This window comes from Oryctolagus cuniculus, chromosome 1 (genome assembly GCF_051225735.1).
Source record: "Oryctolagus cuniculus isolate XC-2025 breed Fujian yellow rabbit chromosome 1, ASM5122573v1, whole genome shotgun sequence".
NCBI lineage: Eukaryota > Metazoa > Chordata > Mammalia > Lagomorpha > Leporidae > Oryctolagus > Oryctolagus cuniculus.
The window spans coordinates 204,732,073-204,739,875 of NC_142867.1; the positions used below are offsets into that span (position 1 = coordinate 204,732,073).

The window sequence follows — 7,803 nt, forward strand, 5'->3', positions numbered from 1 at the left end:
CCTGTTAAACATAAGAGTGGGAATAAGAGAGGGAAGAGATGTACAATTTGGGACATGCTCAAGCTGACTTGCCCCAAATGGTAGAGTTAGAAACATACCAGGGGACTCCAATTTAATCCCATCAAGGTGGCATGTACCAATGCCATCTCACTAGTCCAAGTGATCAATTTCAGTTCACAATTGATCATAATGAAAGGAATAAGAGTCAAAGGGAGCACATAAGCAAGTCTAGTACCTGCTAATACTAACCGATAGAATAAATAAAGGGGAGAGTGATCCAACATGGGAAGCGAGATACTCAGCAGACTCATAGAATGGCGGATGTCCTAAACAGCACTCTGGCCTCAGAATCAGCCCTAAAGGCATTCGAATCTGGCTGAAAAGCCCATGAGAGTATTTTCTAACTTTATTTTAATAATCACTTTGTAAAAGCCAGCAAGAAACTATGGAGCCCATTTGAAAAGATTCAAATAAAGCTATGATAATATCTACCACGGGTATCACATGGGGTATAATTCTCTCTAGGATCAAGAGAAGTCTCCATTATTGTGCAAGAGGACTAGACAGCATACAGTGTAAGAAGACACAATCTAGTGGGTTCAGCAACTGCAAAATCAAGATCTAGAATTTCAGCTCTAGATTTAAGTGAGGATTTGTCACTCTTAATCTCTTCCAGGCTGTGTTGGATTCCATAGCTGGAGTAGAGAGCAAACCCATTCAGCATCTGGACCTTAAATTAATGCAGGTTCCAGCTGTCATCTGTATCATAAGATACACATTCACAAAGATGCTCATGTGGGAAGAGATGCAAAGCAGGCACCCTAAAGTGAGGGGGCATAGAGCTCTGTGGCTGTCTCCCGATGACCCCAGTAATTCCAGTAATGAGCATCAGGAGCAATACAAGCACTGCTATGCACACTGAGTCTCCAGAGAGCAGTGGAATTGCCACTGGATTAAGCATCAGGCAAAGGGGAGTCAGCAGTGGAGCATGCACTGTGGAACAAACCTAGACTATTTGGCCAGAGAGTGGGGTGGGGTTAGAATTGATTGGGCAAAACAGTTCCTGCGGGGTCAGCTTCTCTGCTTCAGATATTTTCTGCCCCTGAAACTCTTCCTCCTTATCCCCAATCTTCATCTCCTGGCCAATCTAACAACTGAGAATGAGAACATAGAGAGCCACCAGGGAATAAACAGAGTCACAACTGACATGAGGTCTACAAGATCAATGAGTTCAAAGATAAATGTTGTAGTAACATCAGATGTGGGGAGCAATCCGGACTAGACTAAGTTACTCGAATTGGGACTTGTTCTATGCATCTGCTCTCCCACAATATGGCGCTGGGAGAGAAGTGAACAGCTTCCGCACAGCTGCCTCCAGTTCAACCAATTAACTGTAGGACTTGCTCCTGATTGGAGAGCAGCGTACTCGGCGTGTGGGCAGCCGAGTTGGGATTGGCAGAGGAGGACTATAAAGGAGGAGAGAGACGGCATGCACCGGGAACATCTAAGGGGAACATCTATCTGAAGGAACACCTGTGCAGCCCCCCAGAGAGCCGGCCGGCGGTGTGCCGCTCCCCTGCGGAAGTGGGGAATGTGGCCAGGGGGAACTGCCCTTCCACGGAGGTGGAAGGGATAGTAGCCAACCCGGGAAGAACCAGCAGCAAACCCGGGGAGGGCCGAGCAGACGAAAGAACAGCGCAGGGTCCTGTGTCGTTCCTCCACGAAGAGGGGGAGCGACAATCAGAGACCACAGTGGCCATATAGCTATGTGTGTGCTGGTACGGATCTAGGCAAGGACACAGGACAGAAGGCCATCTTCTGCTATTGCATAGATCACCTGAGGCACGGGTAACAAACTGTCCAAGAAACTTGTAGAAACAGCACAGAGGGGCCAGTGCTGTGGCATAATGGTTAAACCTGCCACCTTCAGTGCTGCCATCCCATGTCGGTGCCAGTTTGAGTCCTGGCTGCAACACTTCTTATCCAGCTCTCTGCTGTGGCCTGGGAAAGCAGTGGAGGATGGCCCAGGTGCTTGGGTCCCTGCACCCAAATAGCAGATGTGGAAGAAGCTCCTGGCTCCTTTTCACATCAGCATATCTCCGGCCATAGTGGCCATCTGGGGAGTGAATCAACAGATGGAAGAACTCTCTCTGTTTGCCTCTGTCTCCCTGTAAATCTGCCTCTCAAAGAAATAAATATTTTTTTTTAAAGAGCACAGAAGGAGCCAGCAGTCACAACATAGCTGGTGGGGGCCCATCCAGTATGAGAAATGCTTCAGGCAAAGGGTTTTCTGGCTGTAGCTGGTAGTGACGCATCATGAGGTTAAGTGCAGAGGAGACAGCAAAATATGCCAAAAAGCAGTTGAACAGTGCGATTGCAATGCCCATGGAGATGGGATGCTACAGATTCTTCTGCTTTCCCCATTTAATTGTAGGAATGCAATTAAAACCAACAAATGCATAGAAACAGCCAAAGGCACAAATCCTTCCAACCCCAGAGGGCCCAAACTAGAGGCATCATTGAGTCCAGTCATGGTCAACTCATAGTCCTCTTCTGAGAGCTTCCAGTTGTACAGATCCCTTCGATGAAGCCAGAGATGATGGCAAATCCAAGAATACTTTGGTAACCAGAGCCAGCAATCTAGGGAACAGCAACAAGCCCATAGCAAAGAAGCCTGGATATTCTGCAAGGAGAAGGGGTACATGCAGTGACAAGGTCCCTTTCAGAGTCTCCGAGAAGTGGTTTCCAATCAGGGTGTCAAGAGCAGAGTTCCAGGCCCATCCTACACTGGCTGGGCCAATGATGTCAGAGAGGATGAAGTTTCAGCCAGGTGAGGGCCCAGAGCTCACCCATAGTGAGATAGCTGTAGAGATAGACAGAACCAGAACAGGAAACCTGGGCACCAAACTCTGCTTAGCCCTGCCCTGCCAACACAGAAGGTAGAGCAGTCACCAGGAAGCAGATCACAATGAATGGTCTTGCTTTATCTTTAGCCATTTTGGCAGCCAGCAAGTACATGCCTGCACCAAATGTGCTGCCCACACCCAGGGCAGTTGGATACAGAGTGCTCAGGCATCTCGCTCCAGTGTATGTCTGCATATCAGCTTTTAAAAAAATTTGTGTCTCATAGACACAACATTAGGATCATAGTAATTCTTTCCACTGTACCCACCCTCCCACCCACTGCCCCCCTTCCTTCTCTCTCTCCTGTTTAGTCCAAGAAAGAAAAAGAAACAAAAGAGAAAAAGAAAGAATGGAATAAAAAAACTAAGAGGACTGTTCCTCAATGGTCTAGACAAGGGCTGTTCTGTGTTATTGCTTCTCGAAGGTGATTTTGCCTCCCCCCCTTCTTCTTTTCCCTTCCTTCATCCCTCTTCTTCCTTTTTAGAAACTTAATTGTCTTTAAAGAAGAACCTAAGGATGATACAACTTTTGTGAGGTCTTAGATATAACTGTAACTTATGAGACATAATAATGTCCTCCATTTAATACACTAAAGGGAAGTGATTCTTGAGAACAAGTTTTGCTATTAAGTCACGTGATACAATTTTTCAGGGACAGAGGTCCTGCATGGAAGGTTAGTGAACAGTGACTCTTGTTGTTTACCTAACAAATAAAACTTATGAATGACATCAGTGATCACCCAAGGTTCTTGACATGAGCTGCTTTGGCAATGGAAGCCTTTTGGATCCACTAGATTGACATGGCCATAAGAAAGTGGAAGTTCTCTCCTCCCATCAGAGAAAAGTACATTCTTCACTGGTGGCCACTTCTTTCACTGGGGTCTCACCCACAGGGGTCCTTTCTGTAGGACGTTTTTTTCCAGAGTGTCTTGGCTTTCCGTGCCTGAAATGCTTCCACCTGGGCTTTCCAGCCAGACTGGAATGCCTTAAGAGATGATTCTGAGATCAGAATGCTACCTAAAGAGATTGTCATTCTATGAGTCTATTGTATGGATACATACCAGCTTTTGAACAAATCTGAAGTGCCTGTCACAGCATTCTAGCTGGAATTGAAGAGGATGTTAGGTTCTGGTAAAAAATGACAAAAGCCCAGAGAACTTGTGCAAACCCAGGGAGCTGATTTGGTTTGTGGAGGCTGAGTTCAACTGTTTGGTAGCTCAGGCTTCAGGGCTGCTCTTTGTATGACAATTATTAAAATATATAATCCTAAATCTAGTATTCTTTATTTTTTAAAACATTTTTGATTAACATGTAGTACTTACACATTTTTGTGGGGTACAGTGTAGTACTTCAGCACATTTACACAGCATAAACCAATCCATGAGGCAACTAGTCTTAAGGATTTCTTTCTTTCTTTGAAAGAGAAAACTACACACATAGAAAAATAGAAACAAAGATGTATATCTTCCATCTTCTTGTTCACTCCCCAGGTAGCCACAACAGCCAGGTCTGGGCCAAAGCCAGGAGCCAGGAACTCCATTTCTGGTCTTCTCACATGGGTGGTATGGGCCCAGGTAATTTGGCCATCTTTTCCTGCCTCCCCAGCCACCTTAGCAGGAAACTGCATCAGAAGTGGAGCAGCCAGGACTTGAGCCAATGTTCTGATACAGGACACTGGCATTGCAAGTGGCGGTTTAACTCATTGCCCAGCAATGCTAGCCCCAGGCATTTTATCTCACCTTTATCTTTTCTTTGTATTTGGAGCCTACCAGCTCCTGTCTTCTTCCTGTTCTTTATATGTTTTATAATATAGTGTTGTGACTTATGGTTGCCCCACTGTAATATGGAACATTAGAACTTGTTATTTCCATCTGTGTTTTTGACTTTGTTCATAACCTCACTTTGTCTTCTTCCAAACTTCCCTGTCTTTAGTAATCACTATTCCAAGCTCAGATGGACTAATTTTTTTAAACTTCCATATATGATAATATACAATATTTGTTCATGTCTGGCTTACTTCACTTAATGATCTCCAGTTCCATAAATCTTGTTGTAAATGTTGATATTTCATTCTGTTTTATTGATGAGAAATATTCCATTATATAAATATACAGTATTTTTTCTTTTTTAAGATTTATTTTATTTATTGGAAAGAGTTACAGACAGAGAGAGAGAGAAAGAGAAGTCTTCCATCAGCTGGTTCACCCCCCAGATGTCCTGCAATGGCTAGAGCTGCGCTGATCCAAATCCAGGAGCCAGAAGCTTCTTCTGGGTCTCCCATGTGGGTGCAGTGGCCCAAGGACTTGAGCCATCTTCTACTGCTATCCCATGCCATAGGATTGAGTTGGATTGGAAGTATAGCAGCAGGGATACGAACCAGCACCCATATTGGATGCCGGCACTTCAGGACAGGGCTTTAACCCACTGTGCCACAGCACCAACCCCATACAGTATCTTTTCTTTACCCATGCATCCATCAATGGACACCTAGGTTGATTTAATATCTTAGCTATTGTGAACAGTGCTGCAATGAACATGGTTGTACAGGTATTTCTTTCATTTCCTCTGTCTATATACCACATTGTGGCATAGTTGGGGAATATGGTAGATCTATCTTGAGTTTTTTTAGAACCTTGTTACTATTCTCCATAATGACTATACTAATTTGTGTTCCCACAAACAGTATATAAAGGTTTACTTTTCTCTTATTTATTATTTTTAAAACTCTTTTTACTGTTAACCCTTCTGATTGGGGTAAGATGATAGTTCATTGCAGTTTTGATGTGTAGTTCCCTGTTGGCTAGTGATAGTAGGAATTCCTTCACGTGTTTGTTGGCCATTTTTGTTTCTTCCTTTGAGAAATGTGTATTCAGAGAATTGGCCCATTTCTTAATTGTTATTTTGTTGAGTTTTCTGAATTCCTTATATATTTTGGTTATTAAGTCATTGTCAGATGGATAGTTTGCAAGTATTTTCCCCCATTCTATCAATTTCTTTACTTTGTTCATTTTTTTCTCTCACTGTGCAGAAGCTTCTTGACTTGATATAATCCTATTTGTGTATTTTGCTTTTGTTGCCTGTGCTTTTGGGATCTTATCCAGAAAATTGTTGCTTATCCCACAGTCTTGAAATATTTCCCCCATGTTTTTTTCTAATAGTTTTATGTCTTATGTTTAGATACTTGATTGATTTTCAATTGGTTTTGGTATAGGGTGAGAGTTGAAAGGTTGAATCAAGGTTCAATCTTCTGCATATTACTATCCAGCTTTGCCAGTACCATTTACCAAAGAGAAAGTCCTTCAGTGTAGGTTTTGGAATCTTTGTGGAAGATTAGTTGGTATGGATCTGTGGATTAATTTCTATGATCTCTATTTTGTTGGTCTAGGTGTTTATGTGTCTGCTTTTATGTAAGTACCATGATGTTTCAGTAACATGTTTTAGCTCTGTCATATATCTTGAGTGGTGAGATATCTCCAAATGTCTTCTTTTTGTCCAAGTTTTATTTGGCTATTTGGGGGCATTTTGTGTTTCCTTCTGAATTTTACAATTTTTTTCCTGGGTCAGTGAAGAATGTCATTGTTATTTTGATGGGAATGTCTTTGAATCCATAAATTGTTTTGAGTAATATGGGCATTTTAATAATATTAATTCTTATAGTCCATGAACATGGGAGATCTTTCCTTTTTTTGTGTTTCTTCTTCAATTTCTTTCATCAGTGTTCTTTTATTAGTTTTTAATTTCAATGTTTTATAACTTTCACTGTGAGTTCTTTCACATCCTTGGTTAAATTTATTCCACAATATTTTGTTTTGTAGTTATTATGAATTGTATCACTTTTATAATTTCTTTCTGAATTTATTGTGTATATGTAAAAAATGTTGCTTTTTTGTGTTGGTTTTGTATCCTGCAACTTTACTGAATTAGTTTGTAATTTCTAATAGTCTATAGATGGATTCTTTAGGTTTCTTTATGTGTAGAATCATGTTACTTTCAAGCAGGTATAATTTGATTTCTTCCTTTTTTAGTTACATGTTTTTTATTTTTTTAATTTATTTCTCTTACCTAATGGGCTGGGGGTAAACTCTCGATACTAACTGTATTGAATAAGGATGATGCCAGTTGACACCCTCATCTGGTTCTAGATCTTAGTGGAAATGCTTTCATTTTATCCCCACCCAATCAGTTTATGCCGAGTGTAGGTTTGTCGCTTGTAGCCTTTATTATGTTGAAGTATGTTCCTTCTATATCTAATTTGTTCAAAGTTTTTTTAAAATTATGAATGGATAGAGATAATCATCTGATTTTTATCCTTTATTCTACTGATGTGATATATTACATTTATTAATTTGCATATATTGAACCAACCCTACATCTCTGAGATAAATCCCACTTGATCATAATTAATGATCTTTTTGATGTGTTGCTGGATTTAATTTGATAGTATTTTGTTGATTTATGTTCATCAATCTTCTTTTTGGTGTGTCCTTGTCTGGTTTAGAATCAAGGTAATATTATCCTAGAATAGTTTGGAAATAGTCTCTCCTTTCAAAAGTTTGGAATAGTTTGAGAAGAATTGGCATTAGTTCTTCCTTAAAAGTTTGGTAGAATTCAGTAATGAAGCCATCTGGTCCTGGGGTTTTCTTTGTTGAGAGTTTGATTATTGATTCAATCTCATGACTCATAACTAATATGTTTGGATTTTCTGTGTCTCCATAGTTCTTTTATGTTTTCCAAACTGTTGGCATATTGTTCATAATCGTCTGGAAAGATCCTCCTGTGATATCAGTTATAATATCTTTTTATTATTTCTGATTTTATCTACCTGAGTATTCTCTCTTCTTAGTTTAGCTAAAACATTTATCAATTTTGCTTATATTTTCAAACAGCAAATTCTTCATTT

General features: G+C 40.7%; 1 pseudogene; it reads right to left on the minus strand.

Moving 5' to 3' along the window:
* Positions 1 to 559: 559 nt before the first annotated feature.
* LOC100343015 (cationic amino acid transporter 3 pseudogene) lies at positions 560 to 3,099 on the minus strand (annotated as a pseudogene).
* Positions 3,100 to 7,803: the final 4,704 nt, after the last annotated feature.